General features: G+C 32.9%; 1 long non-coding RNA gene across 1 annotated transcript; it reads right to left on the reverse strand.

Moving 5' to 3' along the window:
* Positions 1–5024: 5024 nt before the first annotated feature.
* LOC126702610 (uncharacterized) lies at positions 5025–6161 on the reverse strand. Its single transcript, XR_007647801.1, has 3 exons — positions 5822–6161; positions 5404–5561; positions 5025–5259 (listed from the first exon to the last, which is right to left on the reverse strand). It is a non-coding gene; the product is annotated as an uncharacterized LOC126702610 (long non-coding RNA).
* Between the last annotated feature and the right edge of the window lie 5297 nt (positions 6162–11458).

Below are 11458 nucleotides of genomic sequence, written 5' to 3' on the forward strand. Positions count from 1 at the left end.
TTCACTTCTATTGACAGCACTGGTATAATTTCCAATTTTTTGTTGTTAAATGTTCTTTTCAATTAGTGAATAGAGTTTTTTTCCCCTTGGACAAAGACATTTAGAATCCTAACTTCTATTTTTTAGGGCTTGATTTCTAGTAGTCAATTGCTATGTCTAGGAATTGAATTCTTCCTCAATTGTGACGAGGAGACGTGATTACTTTGGTTTTTGATAATCAGATTCATATATCTCCTTTTTTGAGGCCCACATTTTTTTTTTTCTGTGAATTTGGCCATGGCAATTGAAACAAGGCCCTATTGAATATATCCAATAATGCTATTGTTAAATAGAAAACTTCTTTTGTATCTGCAATTGCATGAATTGTTGGGGTGGGAGAATATTAAGCAATGTTAGTCTAACATCAGGTGGTTAAACTGATCTTGAATCATAGTTTAACATGCATAGACAAAAAAAGAAGCTGAAAGAGTTTACTATTATTGCCAAAAAGTGTTTATAAGCACTTGCTGCATGCTTTACTCAAGCTGCCATGCGAGGAACAATAATTGCAAATAGGTGGTCAAATCTTGAAAACTTAAGATCAAGAATGGTCTGATTTGACCCTACTAAAAACAAACTAGCATTATTGAACATGAAGTCGAGCTACCTGAACATGGTGATCTAGATATTATGGACTGTTTTGGAAGTCGAAGTGATGAAAAGGTGCCTAGGAAAATGACATAACCTATCCTAGATTTGCAGTTCGTGGGATCCCCCGCTCAATTAGACTATGAAGGCAGTAGGGTGAAGAGGATTAACAACTACAAAATGAACATCAGTATGAGAATGCATAAATTGGCACATCTATTTCATAGTATATGCAAAGTCTGGATATGCGAATGTTAAGTATTGTATGGCACCAACAATGCTACGAAATGGAGTGTGATCAGATAGAATGTTGCCCTTTGTTTTTTCAAGTCATGAGGTAGTAGTGTAAGGAGTAGTGCAAGGCTTACAGTCAGCATATTATGCATGTGAAGAAGATCCGCAACATATTTTTCTTGATGAACAAAGAAGCCTTTAGAAGTATATTTTGAAAGGAATTCCTTTTAACCTAGAATATGTTATGTAGCAGATTATTAGGTTAATTTATGTGATGGTTTTTAGACCTTTTAAAACACAATTGAATTAACCTAGGTAATTAGTCAAGTTGTTACTTAGTCCAATTTAACAAATCTAGGTTATCACAATCAAAACAATCATATCATGCAAAGCAGCAGAAAGATAAATAACACAAAGATATGATCACCCAGGAAACCAAACCGGTAAAAATCTGGGGAGGATTTGACCTAGCTATCCTCAAGGTAAACTTGAATCCACTATCTTGAAAGAATCGAAGTTCATACAATAAGACTTACAAGCCCTCACGCTCGACTACTTATTGCTACCAATCAGTAGAACTTACTGACACGACCACGTGCAAGCTCCGAATCCACGGACTCTTTCTTTCTTGGATTCATCACCAGATACAAGCACATCCGCTTGTGTTTTCTTTAAGCTTCAATGGCAGTAATCGAGTTGATCATCAAGGTGTAGATAATATCTCTTCCTTGAAAACCCTAAGTTTGTGTAAAGGAAAGCTCCTCTAGATCTCACAAGAGATTTACACAAACAGCAATATGAGCAACACTAAAATGTGGTTAGGGTTTGCCTTTTATATTTATGACAAATTAGAAAACCTTAAACGTTTTAAACAACTAGGGCTGAGTTGGAAATCTGCAGAAAAACACATTCTGCCTGAGATTCGATCGATTGAGCCTAAGCTTCGATCGATCGAGTCAGGCCGAAATGCACAATACTTTCTGCATTAGCTTGATTCCAACTTTACATAAAATATACAACTTTGAGCAAGACTAAAACACTTCTAAACACATTGTTTTGATCATGGTTTGCCAACAATACACATTAGAGTTCTAAATACATAAAAACCTAAGTTTTTAGAACCTAACATTATGTATTTTTTATTGAACAATTCAGTTATAAAAAGTAATACAATGGAATCAGCAATCACCATATTTTCAAGCAATAAATAGTAAAGCATATGACATATATAAGATAAGGCAACGAAGTGGAAAACCAATAGATCAACACTCCTGAAGAAAAATTACTATGAAGGAAACCCTCCCCAATAAAACAATCCATTATACTAAGGAATTTTTTACAATCTAGTATAAAATATTTATACCTACATGGTAGATGAACTTATAACTTATACACCTTCAACAAGTTCATTGCTTTCAAAAAAAACATAATAATATGATGAACATGATTTTTCTTTATAATGTTAAAGTTCTTTTTAATGATATATTCAGTGTATGTTCACGTGATAGTGAAAATGAAAAAAATTGCATATTTGTTTTATTATAATATGATATGGTCTTTAAAACCAAGGAGATCATCTTTGAGTTGGGTAAGATGAGTATCCAACAATATCCTATCTTGTGACTTAACGTTTAAGCTTAGATTTTGGTTTCTAAATTAGTGACGTTTCAATGTAATTTTTTCTTTTAAAATGTATTTAGGAGTCAAAATAATGTAATTTTTCTTTTAGATTGTAACAAGATAAAATAATATATAGTTTTTACGTATTTTCATGGAATATAATGTAATTTTTAATTTTATTCTATTAAAGATGTATTTTTATTTCCATTTTTTCTTTTCTTTTTTTCTTAATTTTATCATGAGAAAATCTAGGGTTTTTTTTTTTTTTTTTTTTTTAAATTTTTTTTCAAACTTAAAACCCTCAATCTAAGGGGTAAAGTATAATCAATGAAGTTTTATTATTTTGAAAAGTCAAATTTAACTCCCACAGTCCCACTTGGATAGTGGTTCTCAACACGATGATATGAAAATTTTTATTATAATATAAAAGCAAGACCATTGTCTACATAATAATCTACATTTGGAAGCATTAATTAGCATTTCACGTATTTTAGCTTGTGAGTAGTTATCGGGCTTCTATATATCTCATAGGCTCTATGTGATTTTTGATGTGGCCAGTAGTGTTGGCATTATTTTTTTAGCTTCCATGATGTCCTATATAACTAACTAGTCGCTAACCCGTACGATGCACGGGAAAGCTACCAATTTTTTCCAAATGATGTGACATTAGCTATTGGAATTCAGCATCAATTCTCTAGAAAACAAAGCAAAACTCACAATTTACCAATGTATCTAAAAAGACCCATTCACAATTGATTGAGCTTCCATTTACTTGTGCTTCACTGTTTTTCTCTCCTCAACACCTAAATAGAAGCTTAATTAAAATTTTGAGAATATAATCCAACATGCAAAACCCATAAATATCCCTAAAAAATCACAAACTTGGTCATTCATAAAAAATAAAAACAAATCTGGGTATCAAATAACTAAATATAAGAGTTTAATTCCTCTCTGTTTCAATTTAAAACCAAATTGTGCATAAAAGCAAAAAAAAAATTCGTTTGTTCTAATACGTCTTTAGTATCAAAATCACAAATTGATTAAAACCAAATTGTGCATAGAAAATTTTAGAGATTGAAAGACAACTTTAAAATGTTTTTTGTATCTTCTTCCTTTGTTGCTTTGTAGTAGTCCCTAAATATGCCATTTTGTTTTCCTTGAGTACAGATGTTGGTGTGAGTTGCACATTGGTTTGAACATCAAGTTTTTGAAATTTGGTACAATCACCATCTTCTTCAATTGATAAGTTGTTGCTACATTCATTTGAAGTATCACTGATGTAAACCTGGCAATATAACAGGTTGAGGAATGTATTACAACATATACATCTTAAATATCATATTTGTAATTTTTCTAAATTAAAGAATACTTACTTCTGTCATTTTATCAAGTTGAATTGCTTTGTCAGTTTCTTCAAAAGAGTCAAAAAGTTTCTTGACAGTGTAAAATTCCGATCCATAGTTGAGATTATAGTCATTTAGTTGTATTTGGAAAACAAATTGTTTTCCTTTCAGATTTTCTACCTAAGTACAAAGTTAAAAACAACATCTAACTTTGTATTACTTATTTGTACCTTTAGTTAACAACCTCAAACTACTGATAGGCATCCTACATCTACTATCAATTGCATCCTTTCTTTCAAGAAATTTAAGGTCTCTATCATTTTTTTTAATATAATCCCTTCTATTATTCAGTCTGTTTGCAAAATCTTGATAATCTTAGTTGTTTATTCTTTGTTCTTGTCATCATCAATGCGCTTTAAAAATCACATTTAGGAGTATCATTTGAAAAGTCATATATGGTGCAATTAATAAACAGTAGAAAGGGAGCACAACATGCAAACACAAGAATGCTTTACATATCTTTAAATAAACTACATCCATTTAAATAAATAAAAAAAACATATTAAAAGAAAAACATTAAGGACCTTGAACTTTGTGAAATAAGGTTATAATATTATTACATATAAAGTTATTCATCAGCCTTGTCTCAGTCTTGTATGCACTGCAAGCAGTAGCTAGAGCATTTGAATCAACTGCAATCTTTTCTTTTCAAGGCAACACTTGCAGCGGTACCCCACATTCCATCTTGCCTTTGGATGGTTGTCCTCAGAGGTTGCTATTAGAGATATTTGAAATCACGGTAGCAACCATAGCCTATTGAGGTTACAGAGATAGAGAGAGGGGGAGTGCATTATCGGGTTCAAAGTAGTTCTAAGTTCAAACTAAGTAAAATATTTAACTAAAATACCATGCTAAAAATAAAAATTAAAAATATTGTTGAGGTGTAAAATTGTGAAGACTCCAAAGCTGAGGTGGCACACTCTTAAGAGGCCAACTTTTTATTAACATTTGAATTTCCTTGCAACCTTCTATTAACGTGAAGCAAACAAACACAGCCTATGCTAATATTTCTCACTAAGTGCTTTTTTAAGAATCTACCAATAACTACCAAAACATCCTGAACTTTGCATCAATTCCTAGTACAATGCCAACAATTACCAATTCCTAGAAGCATAATGCATATTAGCATGTACAACAACAACAAAAAAATTTCACAAACAGCAGCACCAGGCCTTAGTATAGCAGCACACAACAATAATAATGTTAGTTTGAATACTGGAAAATGAAGATTAGCCTTATGACCATAGGAGCAACATAGAAAGCCTATTGACTAAAACCTTATCTTCTTTCCTTTTTTTTGGTAAGTGAAAAACCCTTCCAAGGGTTCAAAAGAATGATGACAGTGAAGCATAAGCAGCTGTGAACAGTTGTCGGCCTAATTAAACCATCAACACAATAATTAGACTACAAATATGAGTTATATTAATAATTATTTTTCACAAAATTAAATCTAAAAAAAAAAACTAACAAATAACAAAACCTAAATAATATTTAACACAATTTTTGTTGTTAAAAATACCTGTACTGGTAGTGGTTCTTGCAGTATATGAAGGTGTCAAGAGGCAAGGTTGAAGGTGGGTGATGATTTGACATGGTAGTAGTTTGACAGTCCTAGAATTCCTCTCTTAATCTCTCTCCATCCATCTCTGTGTGCACATTTACAATTACCTTTATCGGCTACAAAATCATAATAAGAAATTATATTAAAAAATTAATGAGATGGAAACAAACGAACAAACCCAATTAATTGAACAAATTCTAAGGTGTGATTAGACTATTATAATCCAAATCGACTTTTGAAACCAACAATACTCAAACTAAAAGCAATTCAGATATAAACCAATTAGTAAAACTAAATAAAAGTTAAAACAATTCAAGAATATCTAATGCTATTCGTACTAAAATGGATTTAGTCAGAGAGAGAGAGAGAGAGTGACCTTCTTGGAGGAGTTGGCTCAAATGGGAGTGTAGACTGAGTATTGAGTAGACGAAAAGAACAACAACTCTGACTCTTGCTTGTCCACACTTACGTTGTTTTCTACTTTCATCATTAATGATATATTGTCTACGTCGAATACTCCTTTCAAATGGCTCATCATCTCTTGTTCTTGTTTGGCCTAGGTTACATACTAATTATTAGGTTACATACTAATTATGAGTTTTTTAAAGAAAAATATTTTTTTAATATGTCAATATCGTACCCCTTCCATTTCTCTTTTCAGATAAAATTAATCTTCGTCTCAATCTTGCATAGAAAGCAGACTCTATGCTTGTGGAATAAACTAAAAGCAAAGCATTCACAAAAATTTAATTCATAGATTTAACTATATAGCAAAAACATATATTACAAATTAACAGTTAGATGTTATAGAAAGGGGAAAATTTGAAGAAAAATATAGCATTCACATACTAACTTCAGAATTAAAAAAACATAAAGATGTGACTATGGTCATATTCCAATTTCAAATTCTCTCTACAAACATATTACCAATAAATATGCAATAAACAGTATAGAATAAAGGAAAGACTGGTAAATACCTGACTTTCCTCGTCTTGTAGTTGTATTATCAAATAATCCATTACCTGCAAAACTATAATAATCCAATTTTCAGCCAAGAATCATTAATAGAAGACAAATAGTACAGTGCAGAAAAAAAAAAAAAAAAAAAAAAAAAAAAAAAAAAAAAAAACAGATTTAAAACAGCAATCATATATTTGCTGTTGTACACATATATACAGCAACTTTTTCATCACAATGATAAAAAAGCATAATTGGGAAAACAGTAGGGGGGGGGGGTCATCAACCTCAAATGTGCCATTTACAGCATCTCCATATTGTCCAATGCATTGGGCACATCAATTTTACACACCAATACACTGCATTGCTGCCCATTAATTTCATATATATAATATATCCCAAACCAAAGTCAGATCTCAGGATTACAAAAAACCCAGATATATATTTTCAACCCATAAACAGGGCAAAACCCAAGTGGGGGACTTCCATTGAATTTGGTTCAATTTGCAATGAGAGGAATAAGATGATGACATTAGAATTTAAAATGCTAGATATCAAACTAAGATTGGAAAAACTAATAAGGAATTGGGACAAAAGAGCTGTAAGTAGTATTGATTCAACTTTTCACTTTGGTCAACTACAACAGAGCTGTCAAGATGTTTAACCATTAATTAATTAACTTATCTTCATTGCTAATAATGAAAGATTCAATAGCTTCAATGCCAAAAGACAACATAAAACATTATTTGGATCTCATGGAGTATGAAGCTGCTCTAATTTTATTTTTGATAGATCAATAAAAGTTTACAGTTCCTTATAGATAAATGCCATTAATTAGAGGTGTGCAACTAAAACAACCAAAATAATTTAAACTGACAGGACTCCAACAAACCTTTGATTTTACCTAAAACCCTTTTCATAGATCCACCTCAACTTCATAGAACATACCAACTAAGAGGACCAGTCTGCAACAAACCTTTCATATAGTTATATTAAAGTCTGTTGAAGTTAAAATGGAAAAAATATGAAGCTATTTTATCAAACAATTTGCATGCATATAGCAAAAGGCAAAATTTGAGAGAGGGAGAATGGGGTGGTTTTCTAGAGACTCTATACCCATCTAATATTCATGTAGACAAAAAGAAAGCTATTTAAAGAATAAGGAGAAAAGATACCTATATCAAAACTAAGCCAACCAAACCTATATAACGCATATGTATTTATCTAAATTACTGGTAGTGGTTTTAGGAATATGACATTGACGGAATGGTGTAATGATAACAGGTGGCGGCTTTCGTAGGCGTGACCCTCAAATTTCTCTATGAACCTTAGAGACCCTGTCTCTCTCTTAATTTTGTCTCAAATTTAAACAATGTAAGTAGAACTATCTCCAGCAGACTTGTTTTTAGAACACATAAGATGATTAACCAAACAACATAGTGAAGAACAAATAAAAAATAAAAAATCAAGAGCATATCTGAAACCTTAAACATGATTTATTTTAAAGAATTTCACATTCCAAAAATTACATACCCAAACCTAAGCCTAAATCAAAATCAATTCGATTGAAATCCCTAAGCCTAAATCCTATTTAAACGATAAAATTTTAAGACAAATCAAAAAACCTTACCAGTAATGGTTTCGACGTGGTGAAACCTAGTGAAGTGGATATGGGTGAGATCGATGGTGTTAGGCAAATCGGCGGTCTGAGGAAGGAGATATCGGATGCGATGGTGGGTATGGTGGATGCGATGCCGTCGTCGGTGGTCTGATGAAGGAGATTGATGGTCTTAAGCAAATCGCTGGTCTGAGGAAGGAGATATCGGATGCGATGGGAAAGGCAGAGGATTGGGAAAGCCAGAGCATCGTGAAAGGGAATGGGAAAGGACGTTGCGATCCCGTCTTCGGTAGTCTGATGAAGGAGATCGATGGTCTGGAAAAGGTAGATGATCGATGGTCGATGGTGGAAAAGGCAGAGGATTTGGAAAAGCAGAGCATCGTGAAATCCATCGTGAAAGGGAATGGGAAGGGATGTTTTTAATACTGTGCTTTTGGTTTTATTTTTATTTTTTTGTTTTGGTTTTGGTTTTGGTTTTTTTTCTTTTTTTTATTATTATTTTTTTAATACCGTGCTAACGTGGAAAATTGTGGGAGCTTCAAAAGCTTCGGTTTTATATATATATATAGATTAAGTCTCGGGTGTTTGTTTCTCTTAGAGACGAAAAAAAAAGAAGTCTCTCGGGTGGCTCAAACTGATAAAGTGGGTTACAATATATTCAGCAAAAAAAAAAAAAAAAAAAAAAAAAACAAAAACAAAACAGTGTTAGGTAAGATGTAACATTAGCTTAAAAATTAAAAGGTTAATTTTGGCTTAAAAATTAGTTACAATACCTTAAATCTATCAATTATAATACCTCAATTGAATTCAAATATTTGATTGCTATTTAGTTTCTTATTAATGTTAATTAATGGAATTAGATGTTAATTATCACCGCGCATCCTTGGTGCGGTGGTCACTCCACAAATATAAATGTTTGTGGGATGTGGGGGGTAAGAGTTAGGGTTCAAGTTTTCAAGAGAAAACTTCACACACATATACACTTAGACTAGGCTAAATTAAAGTAGAAATTCTATATTGTATTTAAAAAAAAAAATTAGGTGTTAATTTAATTAGAAAATTTAATAATTATAAATTTCAAAAATTGAAGAATCTAATATAGTGTATTCGAAACCTTTCCCCTTAGCCCAAAGGTTATTTAGTGTTTTGTATCCTAAACCATAAGGGGGTGTTTGGTACATGCACTTAAAAACAGAAAATTGTTGTTTGAAAACATGTGTGAAAATACATGTGGGTGAAAAAGTGTGTAGAAATACGTGTAATGTTGTTTAAAAACTGAAAATTGTTGTTTGAAAACATATATCAAACACCATCTTTTCATCATTAAAATATTTTTTTTTTAAAAGAAAAAAAATGGGTCACACTCATATACAAGTGTTGCTTTAATTACAGACTCTATACTTTGTTCAGCCTAATTTGATTCCATTGTACGGTAATATAGTGCTATCCATTTCCAATAAGAGGTAAGCACTACAAAAAAAATGGTCTATGGCCGCGTTTTTAAAACGCGGCTATATGTAAAAAAAACGTGGTTATAGCCTATAGCCGCGTTTTTTTAGGCCGCGCTTTCTAATGTGGCCTAAAACCTGTGACTATAGGACTGACGGTCCTATGGCCGCACTTTTTAACCGCGGCCCAAGACCAGGTCCTATGGCACTAACCCGAGTCTTCAAGCAAGCAAGTAAATGTGAACGCATATTTCAGTGGGAACTTGCTGCACAACATTATTCTGAGAGTTTTTTTAGCAAGCCCAGAAAAAAGCCAGCCTTTTCAGCTTATTTTGGCAGGTTCCACACCCAAAAATTTTATTAAAAAAAAAAAATCCCCCTCTTTTTCTACAATCCTTTCAGGTAATATACAATCAACAGAGCGCATTCAAACGCACTTCTGGTTTGGCTTATTTACTGATTCGCTGAAAGTGGATAAATCTATAAGGCTTTAAAACACTATACATAAGCAAATAAGCTCCAAAAATAAAAAGCAAAACCGAAGGCATCCAACACAACAACTAATCCTTGTAAACCATTATCAAACACCTAATGACCAATGAAATGTTATACTTTGGACATTTATTCACTGAACCTTAAATACTTCAAATAATCATAATACGCAACTACAAAGACTTGATCTAATCAAAGAAAGAGAACAAATTTCAGAATGACTTACACAGGTAACATCAAAAAGTTCCAAATCAATGTCTTTAGGTCGCACTAAACCTAATGCCTAATGAAACACAATTATGTGTAGTATGCCTGCACACAAAATTTTCCCTCTAAACTCTATTCAAATCAATAACCCAAAAAAAAAAAAAAAAAAAAAAAAAACCTTATTATAGTTAAAAACCCAAAACAAAAACAAAAATTTGAGAAAAAAAAAAAGATAGTATCTTACAGCGTAGAACTTCTCATATCTCGAAGTGCTCCACTTCCTACAAAGCAATTTTATATATATATATATATATATATATATATATATATATATATATATATATATATATATATATATATATATTTCAATAATATAGTGATTAAAATCAAGCTAAATATATATAAATTTTTTGTGTGAATGTGGAAAGAGTCATAGCTGAGGCCATCGTCGTCGACAATAAAAGCCGTAGCCTCCTCTCGTTGCTTGGCCATGAGTGCATCGTACTCGTCCTCTTCGACGGTGTCGTAAATCCGTTTCTCCAGCTTGATCTAGAACCCTACGCCAGCATTGGATTCTGATCGGCAAGATCCGCCCTGATGAAGGGCTTTTAGTCGCTCTAGAGCCTCGTGGCGCGCTGTCGCCTCTGGGCCTCCAGCCCAACGATGAGCGGAAGCTGCGGATTGAGATCAGAGATGAAGGGTGAGGGCTTGAGAGATGGAGGCTTGGAGGGTGAGGGTTGAGATCGGATGGAGGGTGAGGGCTTGAGAGATGGAGGTTGATGATGTGCGATGGGAGAGTGTTGGAAATTTTTACTATACTATTTATACAAGGCCAAAAGCCGCGTTTTTAACATGCGGCCATAGGCAAAATATGAAGTTGCGTTTAAGAAACGCAGCCCCATCCCAAACTAAAGCCGCGTTTCTGAAACGCGGCTTCAGAACAAATTTAAAGCCACGTTTTATACATGCGGCTTCAGACCAAATTTAAAGCCGCGTCTATAAAACGCGGCTTTAGGAGGGCTAGAGCCACATTTTTTAAATGCGGCCACAGTTAAGGAAAAAATAAAAAAAATAAAATTGGTTTGCCAAAAAAATTAAATAGGAAGGTCCTATGGCCGCGTTTTTTTACTTTTAAAAAACGCAGCCATAGGTCCACCCCTAAAAATGCGGCTACAGATAAAAAAAAAACGTGGCTTCAAGACTGATCTATGGCCCTGCGTTTAAAGTGCGGCTCTTGTATTTACATTAAGCCGCGTTTTTAAAAAACGTGGCTTTAGTTCGTCTGGGGCCA

Source organism: Quercus robur, chromosome 10 (assembly GCF_932294415.1).
Source record: "Quercus robur chromosome 10, dhQueRobu3.1, whole genome shotgun sequence".
NCBI classification, from domain to species: domain Eukaryota; kingdom Viridiplantae; phylum Streptophyta; class Magnoliopsida; order Fagales; family Fagaceae; genus Quercus; species Quercus robur.